This window comes from Lathyrus oleraceus, chromosome 1, assembly GCF_024323335.1.
Source record: "Lathyrus oleraceus cultivar Zhongwan6 chromosome 1, CAAS_Psat_ZW6_1.0, whole genome shotgun sequence".
In the NCBI taxonomy this organism is placed as follows: Eukaryota; Viridiplantae; Streptophyta; class Magnoliopsida; order Fabales; family Fabaceae; genus Lathyrus; species Lathyrus oleraceus.
Window position 1 is genome coordinate 128,072,353 of NC_066579.1, and position 19,227 is coordinate 128,091,579.

The window sequence follows — 19,227 nt, forward strand, 5'->3', positions numbered from 1 at the left end:
CCTCCTTCTGCGCAATTCCTTCTTCCACCACAGCTTGCTTACCCTTTGCTTTGGCAAGAGCCTCAGCGTTATTATCTCTCAAAGTCTGTGGTGCAAATAGGCGACCGCTTCTTGTGAAACCTCCTGGTCCCCCTACATTGTCCACAACCGGACCAACAATTACTGGAGCCTTGATTGGCACACCAATGGTCACTGGAGCCTGATTTACTGGTCTGATTTGACTTTCTGACCTTCTGTTACTGCGAAAAGCATTATCATATCTCCACGGAACTGCCCTACTATTCTCAACAGATCTTCTATCAGAAGCAACAATAGTAGTAGGAGCACCAACAATTACTGGAGCAGATATGGTAACAGGAGTACCAACGGTTGTGGGTGCATTAACGGTTCTCGGCGCACGTCTCGGACCCTCAGACGGTTTGAAATAAATGGTGACAGTTGACACCACCCCACGATATTTCTCAGCCCGAGTAAACTGTAGGCAACCCTTATCAATCAGACCCTGGATACCATTTCTCAGTTTGTCACAACCATTCTCTTGATCAGCACAGTCTGAGCAGCCTTCATCACAGCCCGGGAACACTCCCCTTTTCAACAGACGCTCTTTCACAACGCACAGCGAAGTCTGAACCTCATCAACACCGACCACCAAATCCAAAACCTCCTCATCTTCTACATTGTTCACCCTGGGCCCACCATGTTGAGGCATAAGGTTATTCACAACATTCGGAACAGGAGCAAAGTTGATTGTTTTGGCATCAATCAAATCCTGGACCTTATGATGAAAAGCCCGACAATTCTCAATATGATGCCCCGGAGCACCGGAATGAAAGTCGCAACGAACATTGGCATCATACCAAACAGGAATTCTTGTCAATGGCGCCATGGTGCGAAGCTCGACGAATTTCAATCTGAGCAGTTCGGGAAGCAACTCAGCATATGTCATAGGTAACAGGTCGAAACGACGATCCGGCAATCTCTGTCTCGACTGAAATGGACGTTGCTGTTGTTGTTGTTGTTGTGGATGTTGGTGTTGTCTCTGTTGTTGCTGAGGTTGATGTTGAGGTGCTGGAATAGTCACAGCAGCAACCTAGCGATACTGTCCTTTGTTTGCATTTCTACGACCGTGCACGGCATTAGTCTCACCCTCCCTTCTTCTAGGCGCCCTAGACGAAGAACCAGCATCCTGAATCTTCCCTGCTTTAATAAGGCTCTCGGTTCTCTCTCCACAGATAACAACATCAGAGAAACTACCGAACGGGCAGCTCCCCATCCGGTCCATAAACACTCCTTGCAAAGTTCCAATAAACATATCGGTCAACTCCCTCTCCAGCATCGGAGGTTACACCCTTGCAGCCAATTCACGCCATTTCTGGGAGTACTCCTTGAAACTCTCGCCTGATTTCTGACACAAGCTCTGTAACTGAGTTCGGCTCGGAGCCATATCCATATTATGCTTATATTGCCTCAAGAAATCTTCCCCCAGATCTTTCCAGCTTCTCACAGACTCTCTCTTCAACTCCATGTACCAGTCCAAGGAAGCTCCAGACAAGCTATCCTGGAAAAAGTACATCCACATCTTCTCGTCGTCAGTGTATGCGGAGATTTTTCTGTAGTAAGCCTGCACATGGGTGCGAGGACAAGAAGTGCCATTATATTTGTCAAAGGATGGCGCCTTGAATTTGTAGGGAATTCTCAGTCCATCCACCAAACCCATATTCGTTACATCAAACCCCAAAGAGTTCTGACATTCCATAGCACGGATTTTCTCAGCTAGGGCATCAACCTTCCTATCCCTCTCTTCAATTTTTCCCACATCGTCTTCATCACTGAGAAGTGTAAACATATCTTCCTGTCTGTCAACCAGCGGAGCAGGCTGGCGAACCGGAGCACGGGTTGCTCTAACATTAGCAGTTTCAGCAGCAATAGGTTATCCATTAATTCTGATATCCCTCAACTCATCACCCACAGCATAGTTATTGACGGGAATAGTAGCAGCAACAACATTGTCATTAGCAGGGACCCCCTCTGGTGAGGCACGGTGGACTGGTGGAATCACAGCTTCCTGTCTATGGGCTAAGGCACGTAGCTCCTCTTGCCCTTGAACGACCCCTTGCATCATGGTCATGAATTGGGCCATGTTAGCCCTCATCTCTGCCAACTCAGCTTGAACTTGGTCCATACCTCTCTGTTGATTCAGTCTGGTAGCATAGCGATGCGGACGACGATCAACAATCCTACCTGAAACAGGAACCAGAATGAGAAGCCTTGTTCAAGAACACCTGTAATGCAAGAATGATATGTATATGATGCGTATGATGCGTATGCTGTTTATCATGAATGATCCTGAAAAGGATATACATATGCGGGTTAACTTCCTCTTTTTTTTTTGCATTATTATTTTTTTTGAAAATAAACATGCTATGATGCAAATGGTGAAGCCATGGCAGGTTGGCTGAGTATCACACAGCACAGGATCAAAACTTCGGCATGAACTCGGCACCGGAAACCACAGATCCAAATCAACTGGAACCCAAGGTCATCTGGAACCCAAACTTCAGAACCAAATCACCATCTGAGCAAGTACCCTCAAATTTAGCCCAGGGATCCGAAATAAACGAAACCCTCTTATCCATTCCAAGGTCAAACCTCCGGCGTCTCAAAAATAAAGACCCATAAATCCATCTGAACCATAGTCACCATCACAGAATCACTGACGGAACCTGTACTTGCAAGAATCAAACCCTCCCCTCATAGGTGAATTCTAACAAGGTCATCCTAAGGCGGACAATGGTCTCGACAATCGGGCAAAGATACTCAACGGGTTTACCCTTTCGGGTGTGCCATTGCAGCTCTCTTGAGATCATCTAAACCAAAGATCTGGGAAAGAACGGTCACCGAAGTCACCATCTCAGATGAGGTGACTCAACCAGAGTGGATACTCCACAAAGGAAGAGCTCCCTCAAAAGAACCTCGTCCGGCTTGTGGTGTGCCACGTCGCCCAAAACATGTTGACCTAACATGGAAGGCAACATGAGACCACACTAATCTTAGGTGTATACTCGGGCCTGGGTTTTAGCCCCACTCAGAACACCCACCCCAAATCAGAGGAACCAACCTGTACAGAATCCAAAACAATGATAACATGATGCATGCAGACATATATGCAAATATATACAATCACAGTATAATAATAAATGCAATAAATAAAGCAGTAAAAGCAACCACAACCATCCTAAAGAGCGCTAGGATTGACTCGCTTAGGGAAGATGGACCAGTAAGAGGTCAACTTCTCTGATTGTCCCCAGCAGAGTCGCCAACTGTCGCATTACGCGAAAAACCTGCGGGAAAAGAAACAGAGTCGCCACCGTGCGTTATTTATCCCAAAGGCGGGAAAGGAAACGCTTGAAGTAAACCTGGAAAGGAATGGTCTCACGACCAGAGATTGCAAGGATCGGGAGTCGGTTATGCGAAGGGAAGGTATTAGCACCCCTACGCATCTGTCGTACTCGACGGGATCCTCGCTCAAAAAGGATAGAAGAAGGGTTGCTAGAAACTGCTCAAAACTGCACACACACACACTGGAAGGAGACACAGATGAAAGACGGGGAAGGGATACGGGGAATGTGCTCGCTAGGATATCGCATCCTATGCATACGTATCTTCTCTAACTAGAGAAGAATCAGAGCACTCGTAGCTCGACTAACGCACGCCAAACAAAACACAAACAGGAAACCGACTGCCAATCGCTGGACTTACGTCAGACTCCACACAAACAACCACACACAGGAAACCGACTGCCAATCGCTGGACTTACGTCAGACTCCAAACACAAACAAGACACAGGAAACCGACTGCCAATCGCTGGACTTATGTCAGACTCAAACAAACAAACACACCCAGGAAACCGACTGCCAATCGCTGGACTTACGTCAGACTACAACAAGCAAACAAGAGGGTTGAAAAAGAAAAAGGGCGCCCGGAGAGATCAGCTCATCTCCTGCCTACGTACCTCATCTGGTATGAGGATCGGGGCGACGTAGTTCCCCTTAACCGGGAAAGAACTTCTATGCTAACCAGAGACTAGGGAGATAACAGACTACTAGGGAGACTACGACTCGAGCCTAGAAGTTGTCATGCATACGATCCCTAAGTTGAGGTCTCTATCCTAACTTGCACAGGAAGCAAGCTATCCTAAACATCACAATCAAGCAAATACAAGCACAAGAGAGCAAGCACACACACTATATGCAAACAGCTGACTCACACAAGGCTGGGCTTTAGTCAAGGGGTCATATCAACCTCGACAAACAAGCCAACTGGGAAGGGGTGTTTTGAGCTCTTAACCCTAACATTGAGAGTTAGGGTGAAGCAGATGAAATGGGAAGTGAGGGTAAGACCTCACAGCTCTTATCCATGGCCTGGGAGAGCTTCAAACAATGAAAGTGTGGGAGTCTAGAATGGGGGAACTCTATTCCACATGACTGACACAACAAGATTTTGGGTTTTTATTCAAAATGCATCAACACATGATGTGAGCAAGATAAATGACACACTGAGTAGCAGGGGATGGATTACACATCCCTTTTATATGCCAATTGCCTCTTAAGAGGACTTAACCTGCTTGGCACAAAACTAAACAAGCACAAACATTGCCTCTTAAGGAGGGCTTCAGACAGGTGCTTGCCAACATAACATGACAGGTCTTCCAGACTACATGAAGATCAAGGAATTATACCTAAGTGGTATGCCAACCACAAGCAAAGCAAAGCAAAGTTCAAATGAACTTAAACCAACTTAGGTACCTATGTAAACAACTAAACAAATCAGTACAGTACTCAGACAAACAGACAACAGTCAACAACAAACACACAATCTCAATGTACAACATATAAGCCATAAGGCAAACTCAAGTGAGTTATCATCAACCTACAAAACAGAAAATGTTAGCAATCAAAAGCAAATATCAACATTCAAATGATGGAGCAACATCAACCATGGAGATTAAGTGCTTGATCCTGAAATTCGAAGCTCAAATTCGAAGCTCACATGTAAGTACATACCACTAGGTCAAAGCCTAGGGTTAAAGGTGAAGAAAAAATTCAAAACAGGAGCTGAAATTCAACACAATGCAACTTCAAACACATATTAACATGTCATAAAAAGTGCCACATCAAAATCATCAAGCAAAGGCATTTCATGTGCAAATGAAGTCAAAGACAATTTCAAAGCTCATATTTGGACATTGAGAATGAAAAATCCCAATCAAAACAGAAATGATTCAAATAATTCTGGAAAAAATCATGAGCATCCAACACATTTAAACCAATCATTATAAAAAGAATCAGAATCAACAGAAGTCATTTGATATAGAAATTAAATTGCACAAGTTGATCAACCAAATGTGTGAAACAAATTGTCACACCATGCAAACATGTGCATAAAACAGAAATGGTAAATGAGAAAAATGTCAAACCAAAACCAAAATGTCAATTATCATGTGAAGAATCATCATACAAAATTTCAATGCATTTGGATTAAAATCAAGCATTTCAAGATAAGATGAATGGAGCAAGGTCACAAATGTACACATGTTCACATAATTCAACACAATTCAATATCCAGGAAGTGTAAAATCATGAAATCAACATTATAAAATTCTATACAAACATAGGATCATTTTGCAAAAAGAATGGGATTAATTGGATGATTTTTCAATTAGTTATGGATTTTTAAAGTTGGAGAGAAAAATGAAATCAAATGATCATTCATGTATTAAATTGGAGGGAAAATGAAAAATGAAGAAGAATTTGAAAAAGTGGCGCATGCTGGATTCGAACCGTGTTCAAATTTAAAGGAAGCGCTGAGTGAAAATAAAATCAAAAAACGCTGGAAGCAAGAATCGAATTGAGGAGCAAGGATCAAATGTGTTCTGAGCGCGTTCTGCAGCAAGAACCCTAGCGCCTTGCATATTGGACGCTAAGCCGTCACTAAGCCGACGCTACCATGAAGATCTTCATCTTCTTCATGAAGAAGATGATGAACAGGATGAAGTTCATCCAGATTTTCCAGAATTTTCCAGAATTGCTCAGAATTCAAAAAAATTTACATCATTCAAATCCTCATGTCATGTAGTATATAGATCAACAAACATTTCATGCTAATTCATCATTAATCATGCAAAACGAATCAAAATCATTTTAACATTCAAAACTTCAATCAATCATATCTCACTCAATTTTAACCAAATCACACGAAATTTCCACCAGAATCATCAGCAAGGCAAGATCTACAAGATTATATACATAAAACATAGAATTAAAAGGATAAAACATGTGACCTCTTGAAGAGCAGATTCTTGAAACGCACGATCCAAGGCCTTGGATGATCCAAATCAACTCTAGAATACTTGTAGTGATGTTTGATGAAGAGATTGAAGCTTGGAAACGTGTAGATCTAGCTCAATTTGCATTTGCCATCTTTGAGTTCTTGAACTTCAATGCTTGATTTCCACACGAATTCACCAATCCAAAGCTTGATCTGTACTATATCAGTACCAGAGAACAAGAATATCAAATAAAACTGCAATGTTATTTGAAAAAAATTTGAATTATGCTTGAGAGAAATTTTTGGAGGGAGAGAGAATTTGGATCTTGAAATGGTGAAAAATGATTAACCTTTTTCAAATTCTGTTAGATTTAAGTATTTATATGAAGTCCTAATCACATACTAATCAGAATTAGGCATGGTTTAGTTGTGATTAATCAAAATAAAGTGTTATGACCAAAACTTGAAAATTGGAGGGTGCATGGCTATTTCCACGTGAACAGTACCATGTAGCTGATTATTTTCACTCAAAATCAATTTTCAAACACAATGGCAATGGTGGAAAGCTCCCATGATGCATCAATTTTAAATTTCCAAGTTTCCCTCCAAAATTTACTTGAATGCACAAATGATCATATGATGGGAATTCATGCAATGTGATGATTGATTTGGAAACTTCATGTCATGAGGAGAATTGTGCAAAAAGGAGCACTCAAATTGGAGTCTTGGTTCAAAAGATATGGCCATTTGAAGTTCCATGCACACTTGGCAATGATTTGATCACAACTCCTTAACCATTCATCATAAATTCATGATCTTGGACTTTTTGGAAATGGGAGAGAAAGATCTTAAACTTTCATGTTGGACAAAAATTCATTTGAAGCTTCTTTGATGTTGGAAAGTTGAGTTGAAGTTGGTCCAAAAACTTGCCATTTTTGGAAACTTGAAATTACAGGTCACTTTCCATTTTGGGAAACTTTTGATCTGGCTTCAAAATCTTCAAGGTAGATGTTTGACATGTTGAATAACCTTCTTTGGGACATGAATGAAGTGTCTCAAACCATTTCTCCACCTCCTAGCCCTCAGTTGACTTAGAGTTGACTTTTATGGGCCTCAGATGACTTGGACATGTACTGATGACTTTGAGCTTTCAATACTTGGTCAAATTGCTTCAAAATGAACCTTGGGTTCACAAAAGCTCTCTAGAACAACCATATGGCCTTTTATCATGGAAATGCTTGGTCTCTTGCACAAATGAATCCTCTTGATACCAGTCTTGACTAATGAGATGCCATGTACTATGCAATGTTAGTGTAATGTCAATGCAATGGTAATGACCTACAAATGAAATGAATGTACAAATGGGGGGTGCAAATTTGAGGTGCTACACACCCGGACATGATATAGAAAATTTCTATCCACTCAAGTATGAGGTTCAGAAGCTTATGAAGAGTGGAATGGTGTCCTTTGAGGACCGTGCGTCGAACGTGAAAGAAAATCCATTACCCGCTCATGGAAATTCTTCTATTAATATTGTGGATGGTTGTCCTGGCGAGTTTAAGGTTTTTGATGTTCGTTTTATCCGGAGGTCCTTAGTGCATATGCATACGGACATTTGCTTGGTGAGTGATTGTGAGCATGACCACGAGGGTTGTGTTGTTTTCAGTGTTAAATCAAGGGGTTGTGAAGTTGTGAAAAGGGACATCCAACGACTGATGGATGAAGGCATGATTCAAATTGTTCAATCTCGTCATGTAGATGATGATGTAAATGTCATAGTGCCCATTTTCAAGCAGTCAGAGAAATTGGTAATTTAATACGACAGCAACAACAGTAACAATGTCAGCAATAGACCAGTATCACCGTTGGTTATACGGTTAGTGGGTCCAGTCCCGTATTCATCTGATAAAGCTATTCCGTATCAGTATAATGCTATGATGATGAAAGATGGTCAAGAGGTCCCGTTGCCGATGACCAGTTATGTGGTGAGCATTGCTGCTGTTACCAAGGTGACCCATAGTGGTCGTGTGTTTGGGTCGATGTTCCCAAAGGATAAAGAAGAATCAGTTGTTAGTAAGAAGGTAGAAGTGTCTGCTGTGGATCCGACTAATGCTTCAAAGGGTAAGTCTGGTGAATCCAGCGATTTGAAGGCTAATGACGATGATGAGGTACTTTGATTGATCAAGAGAAGTGAGTTTAATATGGTGGAGCAGCTGCTCCAAACCCCCTCAAAGATCTCAGTGTTGTCTCTGCTCATGAACTCAGAAGCGCACAGAGAAGCACTGCAGAAAGTTCTCGAGCAAGCTTTTATGGAACATGATGTTATAGTGGATCAATTTGATCATATTATGGCCAACATCACTTCCTGTAATGATCTCAGCTTTTATGATGAAGAACTCCCTGAGGAGGGCAGAAATCATAACTTGGCTTTGCATATCTCTATGAACTGCAAATATGATGTTTTGTCGAATGTGCTTGTTGACACCGGGTCCTCGTTGAACATATTGCCGAAGTCAACATTGTTAAAGCTATCATATCAGGGAGCGCTTATGAGGTATAGCGGTGTAATCGTCAAAGCTTTTGACAATTTGCGCAAAACAGTGATAGGTGAAGTGGACCTTCTAGTTAAGATAGGTCCGAGTGACTTCTAGATTACTTTTCAAGTAATGGATATCCACCCGGCCTACAGTTGCTTGTTGGGAAAGCCATGAATCCATGAGGCGGGAGCTGTTACCTCCACATTGCATCAGAAGCTCAAATTTGTGAAAAATGGAAAGCTTGTAATCGTTGGCGGGGAGAAGGAGTTGTTGGTTAGCCACCTGTCATCTTTCTCTTATGTTGAAGTTGAGGACGAGCTTGGAACTCCGTTCCAAGCCTTATCTATTGCTGCTGAAAAGAGAGTTGGGGCACCTATGTCCTCATTGAAGGATGCAAAGAAGATTGTAGAAGAAGGCAATGTTGATCAGTGGGGGCGCATGGTAGAGGTCTCCGACAACAAAGACAGAACCGGTATGGGTTTTCAACGAGGTTCATCAGCTGCAAGGTCTGAAGATATGTGACTTAGCTTCCGTAGCGGAGGGTTCATTCATGGCAATGAATAACACTTAGCTGCTATGCTAGAGGTGTAAAGACAAAGAGTCATACAACATACGATCGCAAGTTTCGATGATGACAAAAGACCATCATGCACGTCTACAAACAAATGCAACACATTACCCACCATATCCTTTTCTACGTTTTTCTAAATCTATTATAATCATTAAAAAACATGTGGACAAAGTGTGATCATGACGAAATGCATGAAAATCACAAAACACAGTTTTTATGCAGATTTGAAGGCTTTGAGTCGACCATAGGGGTCAGCTCAAAGCTCACGGGTCAGCGTAAAGCTCAGCCAAACTGGAGATGGGTCAGCGCATACTTGCTTGAGTCGACCATAAGGGTCGGCGCATAGCTCACGGGTCAGCGCATAAATCCCTTGAGTCGACCACACGTCGGCGCATGGCATAGTGATGCTATCCACGGGTCAGCGCATGAAACCTTTGAGTCGACCATAAGGGTCAGCGCATTCCCAACGGGTCAGCGCGCGCCGACCTATGGTCGACCGCTCGGGCGCAAACTCAGTTTTCTGAGTTATTTCAACTGTTTGAAATACCGTTATGTTTGTTTGGTTTTGTCAGTTACTATATATAGAAGTCAAAACACTTCTATTAACTAACATTTGTCAATTTGTATTCAAGTGTTCAAGGAAACAAGAAAGAGTGAAAAAGGTGTCAAAGATTCATCATCTTCATCTTCAACAGTTCACAATACATCAACTGCACACAATAACTTTTGATGTGATTCGTGATAGATTGAAGGTGATAAGGTTCGTAGCTGCGATTGGAGAATCGGGTTCGAGTTGAAGTCTTGGCAGGTTCTTTCTTGAATAAAACCATTAGGGTTTTATCCTCCAATACCGGTTTGTGTTTGGGGGTTTTGGACGAATTGCTTCATTAACATTCAGCTGAGCGAAGGTGACTGATAAGAGAACGTCTTCATCAGTTCAGTAGCGGAGTCGGTGTTTGTGTAGTGAAGGATTCGGGTTTGATACGTTTGTGTTCGTGATCAGCCGGGCCAAGGGATTGAAGAACGGAAGGTTCCTCAACGAGTGGCAGGAAACGGAGGTCCAACATCAACGATCAAAGGTCTTGATTCATCTTGAATCAAGGAGCAAGGATAAGAAGTATCATTCAACACATTGGAAGTTCTGTTGTTTACATACTTTGCAATCCTTGTAAAAACGATTAAATCTCACAGGTGATATCTAATTAATAATCTCAATTCTATTTTTAGAATTGAGGGCAGACGTACCCCGAAGCGAGGACGGCGGGGGAACTGCCTCATCAAATCTGCGTCTTCTTTAATTTTCTGCATAATCTGTTTTTCAGCTTAAAATTTAAGTGATTTTAGTTTAAGCAATTTTTCACCAAACGTTGATATAAGTTGAGTAAGAGTTTAAAACTGCTGTTTGAATACTAAGTACAATAATATATTGTACTAGGATAAATTGAATCACTTACTCAACTCAAATATCACTTGAAGTGTTTATGCACACCAAGTGTTTGTAAATTTGCTTAAGCCAAAGTTGTCTTAAGATTGCATCAGTTTAATTTGGTATTTTGATTCATTGGAACTAGGCTTGCTAGTAAGTGAATTATATCATTGATTGTGCAATTAGTGTAGTGACTTGTATCTCAATTTATCACTTATCCATTAGCTTAACGCATATCCGGTTTTCCAATAACGGTTCGTTTTAGACTAAATTTTCCTCGGCCGCTTCCGCACCTAAAACAATTTTAAAAACAATTTTTCTTTTAAATTGGTAGCGCCGACTCAAGTTTTTAATTGGGATCTATTCAACCCCCCCTTCTAGATCCGTGCCATAGTCTAACAAGAGGATGACGAAGAGGAAGACGACACCAATTTTGTGACGCATGGAAAGGCTTGCAACAATTGGACTGCTGTTGATGTTCCTATTATTTTTCATCAATCTAAGTAATTGCTTTTATATGTTTTCAAAATACTTCTCCTATGCCTAAGGGAGCAGCGAACATTGTTTGGGCATTTTCAAATTGATCATTAATAAAATTAATTTTATTCATCCACATCTATGATGTTTGTTTTTACTTTTTGCTTTATTCTGAAAATGGTAATCACAAAAGACATAAATAAATAATATAATTGTCCATTTGCAAAATATTTGGTCACAAATTCATTTCTCTAAAATCAAAATATCAAATCATTATGCAGGTTGGTTCCTAACCCCATTGAATACAATGATCCTTCTCCTTCTCCAAATTTTGAATTCCCTGTGTTTGAGGTCGAGGAGGAAAGTGATGAAGAAGTAAGTGATGAATTATCTCGTCTTCTTGAGCATGATGAAAAAGCCATTCAGCCGTTCGAAGAGCAGATTGAGTTAGTCAACTTGGGTTCCGAGGATGATATGAAGGAAGTCAAGATTGGGTCTCGACTGTGTCCAGATGCGAATAAGGGGTTAATTGATCTTCTTCGAGAGTATTCAAATGTGTTTCCTTGGTCCTATCAAGACATGCATGGGTTGGATTATGAGATTGTGGAGCATAGATTGCCGTTGAGGCCAGAATGCCCGCCAGTCAAGCAGAAGTTGAGAAGAACGCATCCTAATATGGCAGTGAAGATTAAAGAAGAAGTGCAGAAGCAGATTGACGCCGGTTTCCTTGTGACCGCTGAGTATCCACAATGGGTGGCCAATATTGTGCCTGTGCCAAAGAAAGATGGAAAGGTCTACATGTCTGTTGACTATAGAGATTTGAATAAAGCCAGTCCAAAAGATGATTTCCTTTGCCACACATTGATATGTTGGTGGACAATACTGCTAAATTCAAAGTCTTTTCGTTTATGGATGGATTTTCCGGATATAATCCGATCAAGATGGCACCCGGAGATATGGAGAAGACCACATTCATTACACCTTGGGGAACATTCTGTTATAGAGTGATGTCTTTTGGTCTAAAGAATGTTGGTGCAACTTACCAAAGAGCAATAACTACTCTTTTTCATGATATGATGCATAAAGAGATTGAATTTTATGTCGATGACATGATTGCTAAATCAATTGATGAAGAGGAACATGTTGAGCATTTGTTGAAGCTATTCCAGCGTTTGAGGAAGTATAAACTCCGCTTGAATCCCAATAAGTGTACTTTTGGTGTTCGTTCTGGTAAGTTGTTGGGCTTTATTGTCAGCGAGAAGGGTATTGAAGTTGATCCTGCCAAGGTCAAAGCAATACAAGAGATGCCTGCGCCCAAAACTGAGAAGCAAGTCAGAGGGTTTCTCGGCCGCTTGAATTATATCTCAAGATTCAATTCACACATGACTACAACATGTGCGCCTATATTCAAGCTTCTTCGGAAAGATCAGTCTTGTGATTGGACCGAAGACTACCAGAAAGCTTTTGATAGTATCAAGGAATATTTGCTTGAACCTCCGGTTTTGTCTCCACCTGTTGAAGGAAGGCCATTGGTTATGTATTTGACTGTGCTTGAAGACAGTATGGGTTATGTTCTAGGTCAGCAAGATGAGACTGGAAAGAAAGAATTTGCAATTTACTACCTCAGTAAGAAGTTCACCGACTGTGAGACTAGGTATTCTATGCTTGAGAAGACTTGTTGTGCATTGGTTTGGGCTACTAAGCGTCTGCGTCAATATATGTTAAATCATACCACTTGGTTGATATCCAAAATGGATCCAATCAAGTATATATTTGAGAAGCCTGCTTTAACCGAGAGAATTGCCCGTTGGCAGATGTTGTTATCAGAGTATGATATTGAATACTGATCTTAGAAAGCGATCAAAGGTACTGTCTTGGCTGACCATTTAGCTCACCAACCAATAGAAGATTACCAGTCAGTATAGTATGAGTTTCCTGTTGAAGAGATCTTGTATTTGAAAATGAAAGATTGTGATGAACCGTTGCTTGAAGAAGGTACAGAACCTGGTTCCTGTTGGGGCATGGTATTTGATGGAGTTGTTAATCAATATGGAAATGGAATTGGGGCGGTGATTATTACTCCTCAAGGCACGCACTTGCCCTTTACAGCTAGATTGATTTTCAAGTGTACAAACAGTATGGCAAAGTATGAAGCTTGCATTATGGGGCTCGAAGAGGCCATGAATCTCAGAATCAAGTATTTAGATGTCTTCGGAGACTCAACTTTGGTTGTAAATCAGATCAAAGGTGAATGGGAGACGAATCAACCCAGTTTGATACCATATAGAGATTATGCGAGGAGGATTTCAACTTTCTTTACAAAAGTTGAGTTTCATCATATCCCTCGAGATGAAAACCAGATGGCAGATGCCCTTGCAACGTTGGCGTCTATGATTGTAGTGAAGTATTGGAATGAAGTTCCCAATTTGTCTGTGATGCGTCTTGATAGGCTAGCTCATGTGTTTGTTGTTGAAGAAATCAAAGACGAGAAGCCGTGGTATTACGACATCAAATGTTTCCCCCAAAGTCAGATTTACCCGTCTAGGGCATCTTTGAAAGATAAAAAGACTTTCAAAAGATTAGCCGACAATTTCTACTTGAATGGTGATATACTATACAAGAGAAACTTCGACATGGTTTTGCTCAGATGCATGGATAGACACGAAGCAGACTTGTTGATGACTGAAGTGCATGAAGGTTCCTTTGGTACTCATTCCAATGGACATGCGATGGCGAAGAAGATATTGCGAGCAGGTTACTATTGGCTGACAATGGAATCTGACTGTTGCAAGTTTGTGAAGAAATGCCACAAGTGTCAAATATATGCTGATAAGATTCATGTTCCTCCGACACTATTGAATGTTATGTCTTCCCCATGGCCTTTCTCCATGCGAGGAATTGATATGATTGGCATGATTGAGCCTAAAGCTTCGAATGGACATCATTTCATTTTGGTGGCAATTGACTACTTCACAAAATGCGTTGAAGTGGCATCATCTGCGAATGTGACCAAGCAAGTGGTTGTGAGGTTTATCAAGAATCAAATCATATGTCGTTATGGTGTGCCTAGTAAGATCATTACTGACAATGGATCGAACTTGAATAATAATATGGTGGAATCTCTTTGCAAAGACTTCAAGATTGCACATCATAATTCTTCTCCATATAGACCCAAGATGAATGCGGCTATTGAAGCTGCAAATAAGAACATCAAGAAGATTATTCAGAAGATGGTTGTCACATATAAGGATTGGCATGAGATGCTCCCATTTGCTTTGCACGGGTATCGAACATCCATTCGTACTTCAATAGGGGCAACCCCTTTCTCTCTTGTATATGGTATGGAAGCAGTACTCCCCGTAGAGGTTGAGATCCCTTCATTGTGTGTGCTCATGGAAGCCAAGTTTACTGAGGTTGAATGGTGTTAGACCAGATTTTATCTTTCAAACCAGATTCTAGGGGCAAATGGAATCCTAATTATGAAGGCCCATATGTTGTTAAGAGAGCCTTTTCAGGCGGTGCTTTGATTCTTACAATTATGGATGGTGAAGAGTTCACTCGTCCTGTGAACGCAGATGCAGTCAAGAAATACTTCGCCTAAAAAAGAAAAGAATAACTCGCTAAGTTGAAAACCCGAAAGGGCGGCTTAGGCAAAAATGAGCGTCTCGGTGGATTGAAAACCCGAAAGGGCGATGCAGGCAAAAGTTAGAGACATAAAACAGAAAGAACTTTCCCGATAAGTTGAGTACCCCATCTTGGGGCAACTTATGCAAAAATTAAGGATTATGGCAAGTAACTGCATTCTGCTGATCTTCAATTTGGAGAAACTTTGAGCACAAGGGTTGATATCAATTCATCATCCCCGGTAGCGTCCGAAAGCACAACAGACATCAAGAGTTGGTAGAAGGATTAGTAGTCATTTGTATTCAATATAACTCTTTTCCATGTAAATTACCATTTTCAACCTTGTAAAAATCTATGGATTCTTGTCATTTACAGACTACCATTCCATTTAATAAAGTTGAGCTTTTATCCAATTATTTTCACTCTTATTTACTTCGGCCAATAGTTTTAAATTTTATTTTGATCATTTTGAAATTTAAAATTTTAATCAAAATCATTTTTCTTAAATAAAAGAAAGACTTTTTCAAAGAAAAATTAAAAGAAACATCAACAGTATTTCAAAAACAGCAAGTCTTCAGTGTGAAGCATTAAGGGTTCCCCAAGCAATTAACCCTTCGGGTTTCCCAGCTAAGTTGGTTAATTCAGTACCTTGCAGAGTTGAGCTTAATCCCAGACAGAGTTTGTGTATTCATCAGCAGTTTTGGTCCTCAGTGGAGTATTTTGATTCCCCAATAGATCGCGTTGGTGTCTCCATCAGTCGCCATCCGACTCGCTCCCAGACAAAGTTTCCTCCCGGTTTCTGAGCAGCTATCTTGCGTTTATCCTATGTATGGTTGTCTCCCATTTAACATGGTGTTGACCTAAAATTCCCCGCAGACTCGATAATGTTTCCTTTCCTTAGTAGATCTCCTCCTTCCCCAGCTAGGGTTGAGCTTTTGGGATGTGAATCTCTCTGTTTCTCTGGAAGTTATTTCCCTTTTGTGGATTGACCGAGGATTGTACCGATGATTCGAATTTTGAGACACCCTTATATCCTTTGCGATCGTTTTGTCAGCATAATCATATTTGCATATTTGCATCATTCATATTTGCTAAATCATTGTTTAAGATTCTTATGCTCTGTTATGGTGGTACTTATCCCCATACAAGTTCGGTGTCTGTCCTCTCTCAATTATAGAAGGTCGGCCCCTAGCAGAAAGACTTTAACCTTTATCCTTTCCCCACTGAGTTATTTCCTCGTAGATGATCATTGTTTCAGTTTTTCCTCCCCAGTCAGTTGGTTACCTAGATGGAACCACTCCCCTTGAGATATATCCTCATTGGGTTGAGTCTTGATTGACTGTTTCTTTCTAGCTCTTACCTAGACAGATGCTTTGAGTCTCCTAAGAGTTTATTGCCCTGTAACTAGTAATATTCTTCTTAGTTTGCAGTTTGTTACTTCTTGCCTAATACCCGACGAAAGTATCCCTGTTTTTCTCCTCAGTAGAGTCCCCAGTGGATTATTTTCCAAGAGTCTATCCTTGATATGTTCATCTTAACCGGTGACGGATTTTCTCTTTCATGGTATTCTACCCAGTAAAAAGGTAGTTGTAATCCCTATTTTGTTCCTCAGAGAGTTAATCCTTGATATGTTCATCCTAACCGATGACGGGTGTCCTTTTCTTTGCGGTAATTCTACCCAGTAACTGGTAGTTGTAAATCCTTCTTTTTTTCCCCTTTGTAGAGTTTATCCTTGATATGTTCATCCTAACTGATGACGGATATCCTCTCATGGTATTCTATCCAGTAACTGATAGATGTAATTCCTATTTTCTCTCCTCACCAGAGTCTATCCTTGATATGTTCATATTAACCGGTGACGAATTTTCTCTTTGATGGTATTCTGTCCAGCATTCGATAGATGTAATTCCTACTTTTTGTTCAGTTGGTATATCCTTGATATGTTCATCCTAACCGATGACGGGTATCCTCCTTGACATTCCCAGGCAAGTTTATCCTTGATATGTTCATCCTAACCGATGACAGATTTTCTTCCCTGCTGAGTTTATCCTTGATATGTTCATCCTAACCGATGACAGATACTCTCATCTTTGGTCTTCTACCCAGTAACTGGTAGTTGTAAATCCTACTTTCTACAATTTTTCCCCAGCAAGGCTATTCTTACCCAGTAACCGGTAATGAATACTCCCTCCTGGTGGTTCCCAGTGAGTCATCCTTGATATGTTCATCCTAACAGATGACATATGTCTTCTCTAACAGATCTTTATTATCTCCTTACCCAGTAGCAGGTAGTAGATAATAAACTTCTGCTCCTCCTGTGTTGAAGTTTATTTCTTCCCTAGTTGAGTTGAGTGCATATTTCCTTAGTGAAATCACTTTTTCCTGCATGATTCGAGTACTTCAATGTTATCCTGATCTACTCTCTTTCCCGGCAGATGTTTTGTTTCCCCGACTGAGTCTTTCCATTTTGTATGGAATTCCTCTACTCCCCCAGTAGTTTTAAGTCGTAGCCTGGCCTACGCATAACCTCATTTATTTCCCCCCAGAGTCTCTGTCTCCCTAGTGAGTTTTCCTCATGGAATGCATTATACTCCAGCGGACTTTTGGTCTCTCTGATTTATTTTCCTCTATGGCAATATTTCCCCACAGAACATTAACTTTTACATTCATATCATATGCATCATGAGGTCTCTTAGGGACCAAAATGTGTTTCTATATGTTGTTATTTAAGCTGATTCTACTATGTTGAGCCGAAGATTTTAACCTTCACCTCCTCAGTTAGAATGTCCTTAAATAGGGGCAGCTGTAAGACCCAAATTTTAACCCTAAGAACCCTCATGCAATTTCATCATAAGCACTAGCATTGGGATCATACATTGGTATCCTCCTTACCCCTCTCTCATTGGGTTTGATTTGGGAGAGATCACCAAGCACCATGTGATTGTATCATACTTGTATATTATCATTTTACTAACCAAAATACCAACAATATGTCTTTGCATTTTCCTAACTCTTTTTTAGGTAGGGCATGATCCTCATTGATTTATCAAGTTCATATCTAGGGTTTGAGGCCCTCATGACAAAGAGCATAACCATGAATTTGATCCAAGAATTGTTATAAGCATCATATATGAGTTCCACTGATTCCTACATGTTATATTGATCAAGTCTTCTTCAAGATTTTGGAGGTGATTTGCCTTGGAAACCCTAGTTTGACTGGGTATCTTGAGTAACTTCTCCAACAAGCCATCTCACCAATTGATCAAATTTCTCAAGGGACACTTAAAAATTCACCATCTTATGCATATATGATCTACCATGAACCAATAAAGTCGAGAGAATTGAAGGTTAGCAAGTTGGTTGATGGTGGTTGGCCAGATGAATTCATCTGATCAAAACTAGGTCTCCCTAGGCCCTATCTCCTACAATTTTCATCATATGAAAATAATTCCAAGATTAAATTTACTCTAAATTACATTCCAAACAACGTTAATGTTGAGACCTAGATCTAGTTTTGCTTGGAAAGTCATTTTCTATGTTGAAACATTATAGGTCATTTTGTCTAAACCCTAATTTGAAAGTCAATTTCCCAAGGCCATAACTTGCTCAATTTTTATGAGATGAAAGATTTACAAGTTTCACAATCAAATTCAAGATTCCTACTTCAACTTTGATGTTTTTAGTGAAAGATAATTCAACTTTTATGAGCATGTGATATGAGGATACATTATAGGCATTTTTGACCTATACCATTGAACAAGTGATTTTCCTCAACTTCAAAAATGCATAAATGTATTATTATAAATCCAAATGACATGAAATTGATGACTATTTTGAAGGTCTTTTAAATAGCTACAACTTTGATGAAGACACATTTCTCATTTGAAGCTCACATAAAAAGTTAAGCAAGATGGATTATTGAGATATATGGCTTGACACTTAGAAAAAATTTCAACATGTTGAAATTTTCAAACTTCCACCTTCAAATTCACTATGATCCAAGCTCCAAATGAAACAGTGTTCAACATCAAACTTGTTCCCCTAGATCCAAGCTTTCTAAAGAATCCAAGTTCATGCATTTTGGATGAAGTTTGCTAGGGTTGCGCATGGCTTTAACATAGCTGCACCATTGGAGGAAATCAAATGTCCAAAACTCCATTTCACCTTGCCTTGCCAATCAAGCATCAATTGAACTTCAGTACATTTGCGATTGAATCCAAATGGATTGCTTCATGGGCCTGTACACGCCCATGCAAGCTTGTGCG